The sequence below is a fragment of the Gorilla gorilla genome, chromosome X, assembly GCF_029281585.2.
Source record: "Gorilla gorilla gorilla isolate KB3781 chromosome X, NHGRI_mGorGor1-v2.1_pri, whole genome shotgun sequence".
Classification (NCBI taxonomy): domain Eukaryota; kingdom Metazoa; phylum Chordata; class Mammalia; order Primates; family Hominidae; genus Gorilla; species Gorilla gorilla.
In genome coordinates, this window is record NC_073247.2 from 37,204,959 (window position 1) to 37,216,315 (window position 11,357).

The 11,357-nt window shown below is 34.3% G+C and overlaps 1 pseudogene; it reads left to right on the forward strand.

The window, feature by feature from the left end:
• Positions 1 to 1,332: 1,332 nt before the first annotated feature.
• On the forward strand, positions 1,333 to 3,308 carry LOC101149877 (large ribosomal subunit protein uL30-like; annotated as a pseudogene).
• Positions 3,309 to 11,357: the final 8,049 nt, after the last annotated feature.

Here is an 11,357-nt window from a genome sequence, read left to right on the forward strand (position 1 = left end):
CAAATTCTGCCTACGTTACTCAACAGCCCCTGAATTTGGCATGAGTTGGGGAAAATAAAACATCTGTAAGGCTGAAAGAATTGAATAGTTTCAGCTGTCATCTGTCATGGAGGTGGGAGTTGAGGGGTTTGGTATGGGCAGGTATCAAGTTGGGATTTAATTCGTTCAAATTAACTTGCAGCTATGACAAAAAATAAGAGAGAGAGAGAGAGATCAGAATCCAGAATCTACATCTCATCTACAATGTGCACACTATTTTAAAATGTTGCTAATTATGTGTGGAAACAGAGGAATGTGACTCGTACTCAAGAGAAAACGCCCTACATGTTCCGAAAAGCTACAGCTTACATTATATGCAATGAGGAAATATTGGATGCTTTTCCCCTATGGTTGAGAAGAAGGCAGAGTTGGCTCTCTATTCAATTTGCACCAAAGTTACTAAGTAGTGGAGAACAAAAAATGAAATAGAAGGCATAAAAACTAGAAGAGAATGAAACTGTATTTATTCACAGATTACCTGAATATTTTTGTAGAAAAGTCTAAGGAATATATTTTAAAAGTGTTACAAAAAAGAAGTGATTTCAGCAAGAACACAGGATACAGGATTGACATGAAAATATGACTTATGCTTTTATACACTCGTAATGAAAAATTGAAAAAAATCCATTTACAACATGGAAATACTTAAAATACTGATAATTTTATAGAAGATATTTAAAACTCTTCCATTAAAACAACAAAACATGAGAAAAATTAATGAAGACTTGAATAAATGAAGATAGATATCATGTCTGTGGGACTGGAAGATTCAATATTGTCAAATTGTCAATTCTCTCCAATTGATATATAGATGAATTTCAATCTATATAATAATCACAGCAGGGTATATTTTGTAGAAATTAACACTTTGAAATATAAAATGTATATAGGGTTGTAAGAGGACTTAGAATTACTTAAATAATAATGGAAAGTATAATTTCATTGGGGGATTTTATACTACTTGACTTTAAGACCATGTAAAGTTATGGTAATCATGGCATAATGATAGACAACAGTTGAATGGAATAGAATGAGTAGTGCATATATATACCCTCACTTAGACAAATAATTGATTTTTTGACCTAGGCATACACATGGGCATTTGTGCACATGCACACACACATACACACATCAGTAGGAAAGTATAATCAACAGATGGTGTTGGAATAACTAGGATATGGAAAATCCATCAACTTTCACCGTTACCTCACAATCTCCACAAAAATTGATATAATGTGATTTATATACCTAAATATAAAAAAGCCAGACATGCCTCTGTTTTTGGCTGGAACCATGGAGGGTATAGAAGAGATGAAGAAGAAGGTTCCTGCTGTGCCAGAAACCCTTAAGAAAAAGTGAAGAAATTTCACAGAGCTGAAGATCAAGCGCCTGAGAAAGAAGTTTGCCCAAAAGCTGCTTCGAAAGGCAAGGAGGAAGCTTATCTATGAAAAAGTGAAGCACTTTTCAAAGGGAATGCTTCCAGTTTTTGCCCATTCAGTATGATATTGGCTGTGGGTTTGTCATAGATAGCTCTTATTATTTTGAGATACGTCCCATCAATACCTAATTTATTGAGAGTTTTTAGCATGAAGGGTTGTTGAATTTTGTCAAAGGCCTTTTCTGCATCTATTGAGATAATCATGTGGTTTTTGTCTTTGGTTTTGTTTATATGCTGGATTACATTTATTGATTTGCGTATATTGAACCAGCCTTGTATCCCAGGGATGAAGCCCACTTGATCATGGTGGATAAGCTTTTTGATGTGCTGCTGGATTCGGTTTGCCAGTATCTTATTGAGGATTTTTGCATCAATGTTCATCAAGGATATTGGTCTAAAATTCTCTTTTTTGGTTGTGTCTCTGCCTGGCTTTGGTATCAGGATGATGCTGGCCTCATAAAATGAGTTAGGGAGGATTCCCTCTTTTTCTATTGAATGGAATAGTTTCAGAAGGAATGGTACCAGTTCCTCCTTGTACCTCTGGTAGAATTCGGCTGTGAATCCGTCTGGTCCTGGACTCTTTTTGGTTGGTAAGCTATTGATTATTGCCACAATTTCAGATCCTGTTATTGGTCTATTCAGAGATTCAACTTCTTCCTGGTTTAGCCATCCCATTACTGGGTATATACCCAAAGGACTATAAATCATGCTGCTATAAAGACACATGCACACGTATGTTTATTGCGGCACTATTCACAATAGCAAAGACTTGGAACCAACCCAAATGTCCAACAATGATAGACTGGATTAAGAAAATGTGGCACATATACACCATGGAATACTATGCAGCCATAAAAAATGATGAGTTCATGTCCTTTGTAGGGACATGGATGAAATTGGAAATCATCATTCTCAGTAAACTATCGCAAGAACAAAAAACCAAACACCGCATATTCTCACTCATAGGTGGGAATTGAACAATGAGAACACATGGACACAGGAAGGGGAACATCACACTCTGGGGACTGTTGTGGGGTGTGGGGGGGAGGGATAGCTTTGGGAGATATACCTAATGCTAGATGACGAGTTTGTGGGTGCAGCGCACCAGCATGGCACGTGTATACATATGTAACTAACCTGCACATTGTGCACATGTACCCTAAAACTTAAAGTATAAATAAAAAAGAAAAGAAAAGAAAAAGCGAAGCACTATCACAAGGAATATAGGCAGATGTACAGAACTGAAATTCGAATGGCAAGGATAGCAAGAAAAGCTGGCAACTTCTATGTACCTGCAGAACCCAAATTGGTGTTTTTTATCAGAATCAGAGGTATCGATGGTCTGAGCCCAAAGGTCTGAAAGGTGTTGCAGCTTCTTCGTCTTCGTCAAATCTTCAATGGACCTTTGTGAAGCTCAACAAGGTTTCAATTAACATGCTGAGGATTGTAGAGCCATATATTGCCTGTGGGTACCCAAATCTGAAGTCAGTAAATGAACTAATCTACAAGCATGGTTATGGCAAAATCAGTAAGAAGCGAATTGCTTTGACAGATAATGTTTTGATTGCTTGATCTCTTGGTAAATATGGCATCATCTGCATGGAGGATCTGATTTATGAGATCTATACTGTTGGAAAACGCTTCAAAGAAGCAAATAACTTCCTGTGGCCCTTCAAATTATCTTCTCCACGAGGCTGAATGCAGAAAAAGACCACCCATTTTGTAGAAGGTGGCGATGCTGGCAACAGGGAGGATGATATCAACAGGCTTATTAGAAGAATGAACTAAGGTGTCTACCATGATTATTTTTCTAAGCTGGTCGGTTAATAAACAGTACCTGCACTCAAATTAAGAAAAAAAGCCAGACATATAAAACTTCATGAAGAAAACGTATAATATCTTTACTAACTTGAAGTAGGCAAAGATTTCTTAGCAAGACATGAAACAATAACCATCAGAGACAAAAATTTTACCTTAGATATTATTGAAATTAAAACATTTTCTCATCAAGAGATACAATTAAGAAAATTAATTCATAAGCCACAGACCTGGAGACATTATGTGCAAATTTTGTATGTGACAAAGCATTGGTATGCAGAATATATAAATAATTTCACTAACTCAGCAAAGTAATTATATACAATAGGCAAAAGGATTGAACAGGGACATCACAATGCAGCCATACATGAATAATGGCTACAGTGAAAAAGTCTGACATCACCAAATATTGAAGAGTATAGAGAGCAACTGAAGGAAATCAAATGCAATGTTTTTTCTTTTGTTTTGTTTTAAAAATGGCACAACCATTTTTAAAACTGTGTGAAGGTTTCTAATGAAGTTAAACCTATGCATATCCTATGATGAAGTAATTCAACTTCTAGGTATTTACCCAAAAGAAAAATTTTTTATTTCCCACTAAAACATTTGTACAGGAATGTTGATAGCAGTTTTATTCACTATAGCAAAAACTGGATGTAACTCAAATATCTGTTAAGAGAATGAATAAACAGATTATGGTGTATTATATAAAGGCACACTACTCAACAAGAAAAAGGACTAAACTACAAATACATTTAACATCATGAACATTACAATGACCAAAAGAATCTGGACACAAAGTAGTATATAGTATATGATTTTTTATATGAAGTTCTAGAGCAGAAAACATTAACTTATTGGGAAACAAATTAGTAAAGTGGTTATTAGGGTTCTGGGGAGTTGACAGGAAAGGAGGATGAGGAAAATCTGTGGGGAGATGGAAATATTGTACATCTTGATGGAGGTGTGGGTTTCACCAGTGTATGCATGTGTATACATTTGTCAAAGCTCATCAAATCTCACAGTTAAGATCTTTATATTTTAGGGTATATAAATTTCAACACAGAGAATTATAAAAAATAATAAACTCAATTTGGGAATCTTACTTTTCACAGTCTTGTGGGTTAGCAAATCTGAAACTATTTTATGTGTTTCTAGGCTTGAGAAAATAGATTAATATATTGAGAATAATAGAAACATATGCATTTTTCCACAGAGGGTGTGTTAATGTACACTCACACCAATAGCATATAACAGTTATTGTTGTTCAACATCCTCATCAAAACCAGATATTTTATGCCTTTTTATTCTAGAAGCAAGCTGAATTTTAGTCCCCACTGCACATTTGGCCAGGAGTCATTGTGTAAGACACTGTTTGCAAGAGAATAGCTCTTAGAACAGATGACTAGAATGTTCCAGCATATAAGGGATAAGTAAAAGAAAAATCAATATGTTTGAATGAGAAAGAGCTACCAATAAAGCAGAAAGACAAATAGACAGGAAGAGCGGTATCATGGAGACTAATGGAAAAGAGCTAAAGGAAAGACTGATGAATAGTATTGAAGTTAGAAATTTCACAAAAATAAAAACAATAAAGTGTTCATTTGATTTGGTGTTTAGGAAGTAATTGGTGTCATTAGTGAGACAAGAGTGACTGATTTAGAGTGTGTGGGGAGATGAATAAGGGTTTGGTGTAAGCCGGTTGCTATGAATTGAAGAAATAATGAAATATGTGAATATAAGCTTAAATATAAAGGATAGTTAGACCATAATTGAGAGAGGGAATTTACACCAAAATATTTTTTAAATGGATGTGTTCACTTGTTCATATAAAGATAAAGAGCCAAAAAAGGAGTAGGGATTTTAAAAGAGTTAAATGGAATAAAAATAATTTCTGTGGATGATTGGAAGATATAGGGTCTAGATAACAGTTTGGAGATAAGAGTAAGAGGCCCCAAGGCAAACTTAGGATCACTACCATTTATTTGGTGTTCATTTAATGTTTCAGGCAGTATTCTATCTCATTTGTAAGCCTGAAAACAGTGTTATGAAAGAATACTGTTTTGTCATCACATAGCTAAAACAGAGTCATAAAGTAACCTGTGTGAATTGTACAATTAGGAAATTACAGAACCAGGGCTCGAAACCACGTAATATAGCACCAAAAGCCAAGCTCTTAATAGCTATTCTCCATTGCCCTAGAATGGAAACTAAAGAGTAAAATATATGATGGCAGAGCTTGGCCCTTATTTGATACTGATAAGCCTAGATTCAGGCTGAACAATCAATTCTTATCCAAAATCTCTTTCCAAGATTTGGCCTTTGCATTTGTTGTATTATTATTTTTTTGATAACGAGTCCATAAAGTGTATATATCACACAAAGATCCCTTACTTTTAATACCAGAAAATTCCCTCAAATGTTAATAAAAACAGTATTCACTAACAAGTGCCTTTTTAGTGTTGTTGCTAAGGTAAGTCTCATATTTGTTTATTAAAATATCTTCTATTTTTCACACTACTGATTCCACATGAAGTCTGTTTATTAAAGAGTGCTTAAGATAGTCTAGAAGTAAGAACGTTAAAGAATAAATAGAAGTAAAATGTACTGCTAAAATTATTAAATGACCAAAAAAATACGAATCATTGTTTCCTCACTTGTGTTTATAAATATCTCTCTTTATAAGTTATTAACAATGAGAGACAGACCCAATACTTATGAAGCAATTGTTATAGAATCATAATGTCTTGTAACTTTTTGTTGCGGTCACTCTTGTATGATGCAACTTTGTTAAAAGAATAAATAAAATGGTATTTATTCCAAACAACCTTTTGAAATCTACCATTGAAAACACAAGGAAAAATATACTTAAGATCTTGTGTGTAAGATCTTTCCCAAAGTTCTCTTTTCAACTTCTTTAGCTTTCTGTCTGCATGGTATTATTTGATAAGCTCATATCCCTAGGGTGCTCAAGTCAAATCTCTGCCATGATTTCCAAATCTGGCAGACTCCAAACTCACTGCTAAGAATGCTGAATCAAACTGACATCGGCTTGACAGGTCTATCAAATTTTTTATTTCAGAGAGATTTATAAATCAGACCCTTCCATATTCGTTCCATTACAATGGCATTAGATAAATAGATTTTCTTTTCAGCATCCATATTTATTCATTCTAAATGCCCAAATTTTCCTGTATGCCTTCTGTGTACCATGTAGGATGTACTGTGTACAATCTGGTCAGGTCCAGATTGTTTCATTTGATATTCTTCCCACAGCTTCTCATTTTGTTCATATATTAATTCATTAAACATATTTATTGAATGCCTACTATGTTCTTAGGGCATGTCTTCATGGGGTTTGCATTCTAGCTGAAGGGCAGTAAATGTACTAAATGATATAATACAGTGTTGTCCAATAGAACTTTCTGTCATTATGGAAATGTCTTGTAATATCTGCATTGTTCAATATGGTAGACAGGAGTCATATGTTAAGCACTTGGAACATGGTTAATGCATCTAAAGAAACACTTTATTTTATTTTATTTAAATTTAGTTAATTAGTATCTATATTTAAATATCCACAGGTAGTTAGTGGAGCCACACTCAACCATGTAGAATATTAAATTTGGCACATTTTATAATGAAAAAAATTAAAGAAAAGAGCAAGGTAAGAGGACTGCAACAGGACTGTCCAAAGAGAGATTAGAATTGTAAATAGGGTAATTAGAGTATGTTTCCTTGAGAAGGTGACAATTGATGTGACAAAGACCTGAAAGAGGGAGACAGTTAACTATGATGTCACTTTGAGGAAGAACATTTCACACACAGGGAATAGCCTGTGCAAAAATTCCTTTGGTGACATTGTGCCTGGCATGTTGAAGTGAAACCTGCTTTCCTTTATCTTAAACCCACCGATTCTAGATCTTTTTCAAAACAAATGCTTTCTTTCCTACTTTCTTCTCAAAATGACAACCCTTTCAAATATTTGAAGACTACTTATGGCTACATTTTTGCTTACTCCATAGTAAATTTCCTAATGGTATAGTTGTTCACCTATTTATTTGTTACATTCTATCACGATATTTTTAGTTTTCCAGCTTTATTAAGGTATAATTTACAAATGAAATTGTATATATTTATGGTGTACAATGTGATGTTTTGATGTATGTATACACTGTGAGATGATTAAATTAAGATAATTAACATATCCATCACCTCGCATAGTTATTTTTTGTGGTAAGAACATTTAAAATCTACTCTCTTAGCAATTTTGAAGTACACAATACATTATTATTAGCTGTAGTCACCATGCTGTATAATAGTTCTCCAAAGGTTATTCCTCTTGTCTGACTGAAACTTTGTACCCTTTGACTAGTATCTCCCCATTTCCATCCCCTACATCCAGCCCCTGGTAACCACCATTTGACTCTCTCATTTTATCAGTTCAACTTTTTTAGACTCCTCATAAAAGTGAGATCATGCGGTGTTTGTCTTTCTGTGCCTAGCTTGTTTCACTTAACATAATGTCCTCCAGATTCATCAATGTCGTTGCAAATGACATTGTCAGCTTTCTTAAAGCTGACTAGTATTCCATTGTATGTGTCTATGTGTGTGTATGTGTCACATTTTCTTAATCCGTTCATCTGTCAATGGACACTTAAGTTGATTTTATATGTTGGCTATTGCAAATAATGCAATGAACATGAGAGTACAGATATTTCTTCAACACGCAAATTTTATTTTCTTTGGATATATACCCAGAGGAAGGATTGCTGTATCATCTGATAGCCCTATTTTTAATTTTTTGAGAAACTTCTATGCAGTTTTTCATCATGGATTTACTAATTTACATTCCCCCCAACAATGTACAAGGGTTCACTTTCCTCCACATCCTCAGCAAGACTGGTTGTCTTTTTCTTTTTAGTAATAGTCATTGTGACAGATGTGAATTAAGATCTCACTGTGCTTTTAATTTGCATTTCCTGTTGATTAGTGATATTGAGCATTTAAGAATATATATCACCCACTTGTATGTCTTATTTTGAGAAATATTTATTCTGGTTTTATGTTCATTTTTAAAATCACGTTATTTCTTTTCTTGCTATTGAGCTATTTGAGTTCCTTATATATTTTACATATTAGCTCCTTATTAGATGTATGGTCTCCAAATGTTTTCTTTCATTTCATAGGTTGTCTATCCACCCTGATGATTATTTTCTTTGCTGTGCAAAACTTTTTAGTTTGACGCAATCCCGTTTGTCTATTTTTGCTTCTGTTGCTTGTGATTTTGGAGTCATATCAAAAAAAAATCTTTGCCAAAACTATTGTCAAGAAGCCTTTTCCCTATGTTTTCTTCTAAGAGTTTCATAGTTTCAGGTCTTACATTCAAGTCTTTAATCCATTTAGAGTTTATTTCTGTATATGAGGTGAGATAAAAGTCCAATTTTATTCTTCTGCATGTGGATATTCAGTTTTCTCAACACCATTTATTAAAGAGGCTATCTTTTCTCCATTGTGTGTTCTTGGCAACTTTGTGAAATATTAATTTACTGTAAATTCAAGGATTTATTTCTGCAGTCTCTGTTCTGTTCCATTGGTCCACATGTCTGTTTTTATGCCAGTAATCTGCTGTTTCAATAACTGTAACTTTGTAGTATATTTTGAGATCAAGAAGAGCAATGCTTCCAGATTTATTCTTTTTTGCTCAAGACAGCTTTGGCTATTTGGGGTGTTGTGTGGTTCTATATGAATAATAGGATTATTTTTCTATTTCTGTGAAAAATGTCATTGGAATTTTTATAGGAATTGCCTTGAATCTGTAGATCACTTTGGGTACTATGGAAATTTTAACAATATTCATCCTGTAATACATGAAAGTGAAATATCTTTCTATTTATTGGTGTCTTCTTCAGTTTCTTTCATCATTGTTTTATAGTTTTCAGTGTATAGGTTTTTCACCTCCCTAGTTAAATGTATTCGTAAGAATTTTTTATGCTATTGTAAATGGGATTGTTTTCCTTTCTTTTTAAATTTTTATTTTTAATTGTAAATTGACATATTACAGGGCAGTATATATTTAGAATACAAAGTGATATTATGATTTATTAAAACAATGTGGAATAATTTAATCAAGCTAATTAACATACCTGTCACCTAAAATACTTATTCTTTTGCGGTGAAGGCATTTGAAATTTATTCTCTTAGTGATTTTGATTTTAGCCAGTGGTCATGGCAGATTGCCTTCTTGATTTCTTTTTCAGATAGTTCACTGTTAGTGTACAGAAATGCTACTGATTATTGGCTATTGCCAAGGGGAGGAGAAGCAATGAGGGAGGCAGGAGGCCAAGACAAGGTGGCTTAGACATATTATTGAATTGTGTACAACAAGGTGTGTCTGGCATATGCATGGAAGACAGATGTTAAGGCATCAAATTTACAGAAGCTAGAAGTGTGGCTGATACAAGGGTATATAGCCAACTCTGCTACATAGAGTCATTCTGGGAACCAGGGTGACAAAATCCTGCTGCCTTCAATGTGTGGCTTCCATGCTCACCAGGGACATCAATATCTACCAGCAGAAGGGAAAAGAGCAGTGAGGATCTTTTGTGGAAGGATTTGTGGGCCAGACCTGGAAACACATTCCTCCCACATTCCTCTATCACTCCTATTCACACTCACTCAACTAGAACTTTATCCCAAGACACACCTAACTGTGAGGAAGGATAGGAAAGACAGTATCACTGGGTGCCCAGGGAGGGAGAATGTGGTGCCAGTGTGTGGCCTACATCCTGTCACACAGTGGCCACATGTCACTTTGGGCACCCAGGCTTCACTGGGCAGGGCTGTTCCCAATCTCCATTGTTTCCTACCTAACCTCATCTTATATAAAGTTTCTGGTGATGCAGAAATTAGATTCTCAAACATCAATAATTTTGTAAACTACTGGAAGAAAACATCCTTGTCAGGAGATAGAATTCAGAGTGAAGTGTTTAATCCCAGAAGAAGCTCAGGGACAGAGGCAGCACTAAGGACAGACACTCACTCAGGAAGATAATGTCCCCCAAAAGATGTTCATGTCCTAATTTGTGGGACCACTGAGTGTTACATTACACAGCAAAAGGGATTTTTTGTATGTGATTAAGTTGAGGATCTTGAGATATCCTGGATCATCTAGGTGGTCCCAATGTAATCACAAGAGTTCTTATAAGAGGGAGGCAGAAGGGTCAAGGATGGAGGGAAGCAGATGTACCAACAGAATTAGGAGTCCTACTCATACTTAGTAGGTGCTACACTGCTCCTTGAATATGGAGGAAGGGGCCATGAGGCAAAGAATGCCTACAGCCTCTAGAAGGTGGATCTATTCTTATAAACCTTTGAACATAGTAGATGTTCAATGAACACCAGTTGAACTCTGCATGTTTGAAAAGCATTTAATTATTTTCACGAGAAATTACTTAATAGGTACAATGTATGTTATTCTGGTGATGAATACACTAAAAACCCTGACTTCACTGCTATGCAATATATCCATTTAACAAAATTACACTTGTAATTTTATACATAAATTTATACAAATAAAAATTTTAAATTAAAATTAGAAAAGTAAAAATGAAAAATGATACATCATTAAGTGATAAATATGCTCACCATAATAGTATGTAAAATATAATAATAAATTATATAAAAATATGGGTATACATATATATACATGTATGTATTTTGCAATAATAGAATTAAATGGGTGAACATATTATTGTTTCTTTCTTCTTTTTATTGCCTATGTATCTTAACAGTTCTATAGTGAATGTGCTATTTGTATAATAAAATGAATGATCAGAGCATTAAAGAAAAATGGTGGGTTTTATGTGCTTGTGATTGCCAGTAAATGCAAGAATAATATTTTAAGAATGTTTACACACAGCTCAAAACTGGAATTAGTAAGTTATTCAATATATTTATGTATTCATTTATTTACTTATGTATCAATAGAAATGTATTAGTACATGTGCATGTGTGTGCATGTATACATGCATATACGTGCATGCACGCACATACACACATA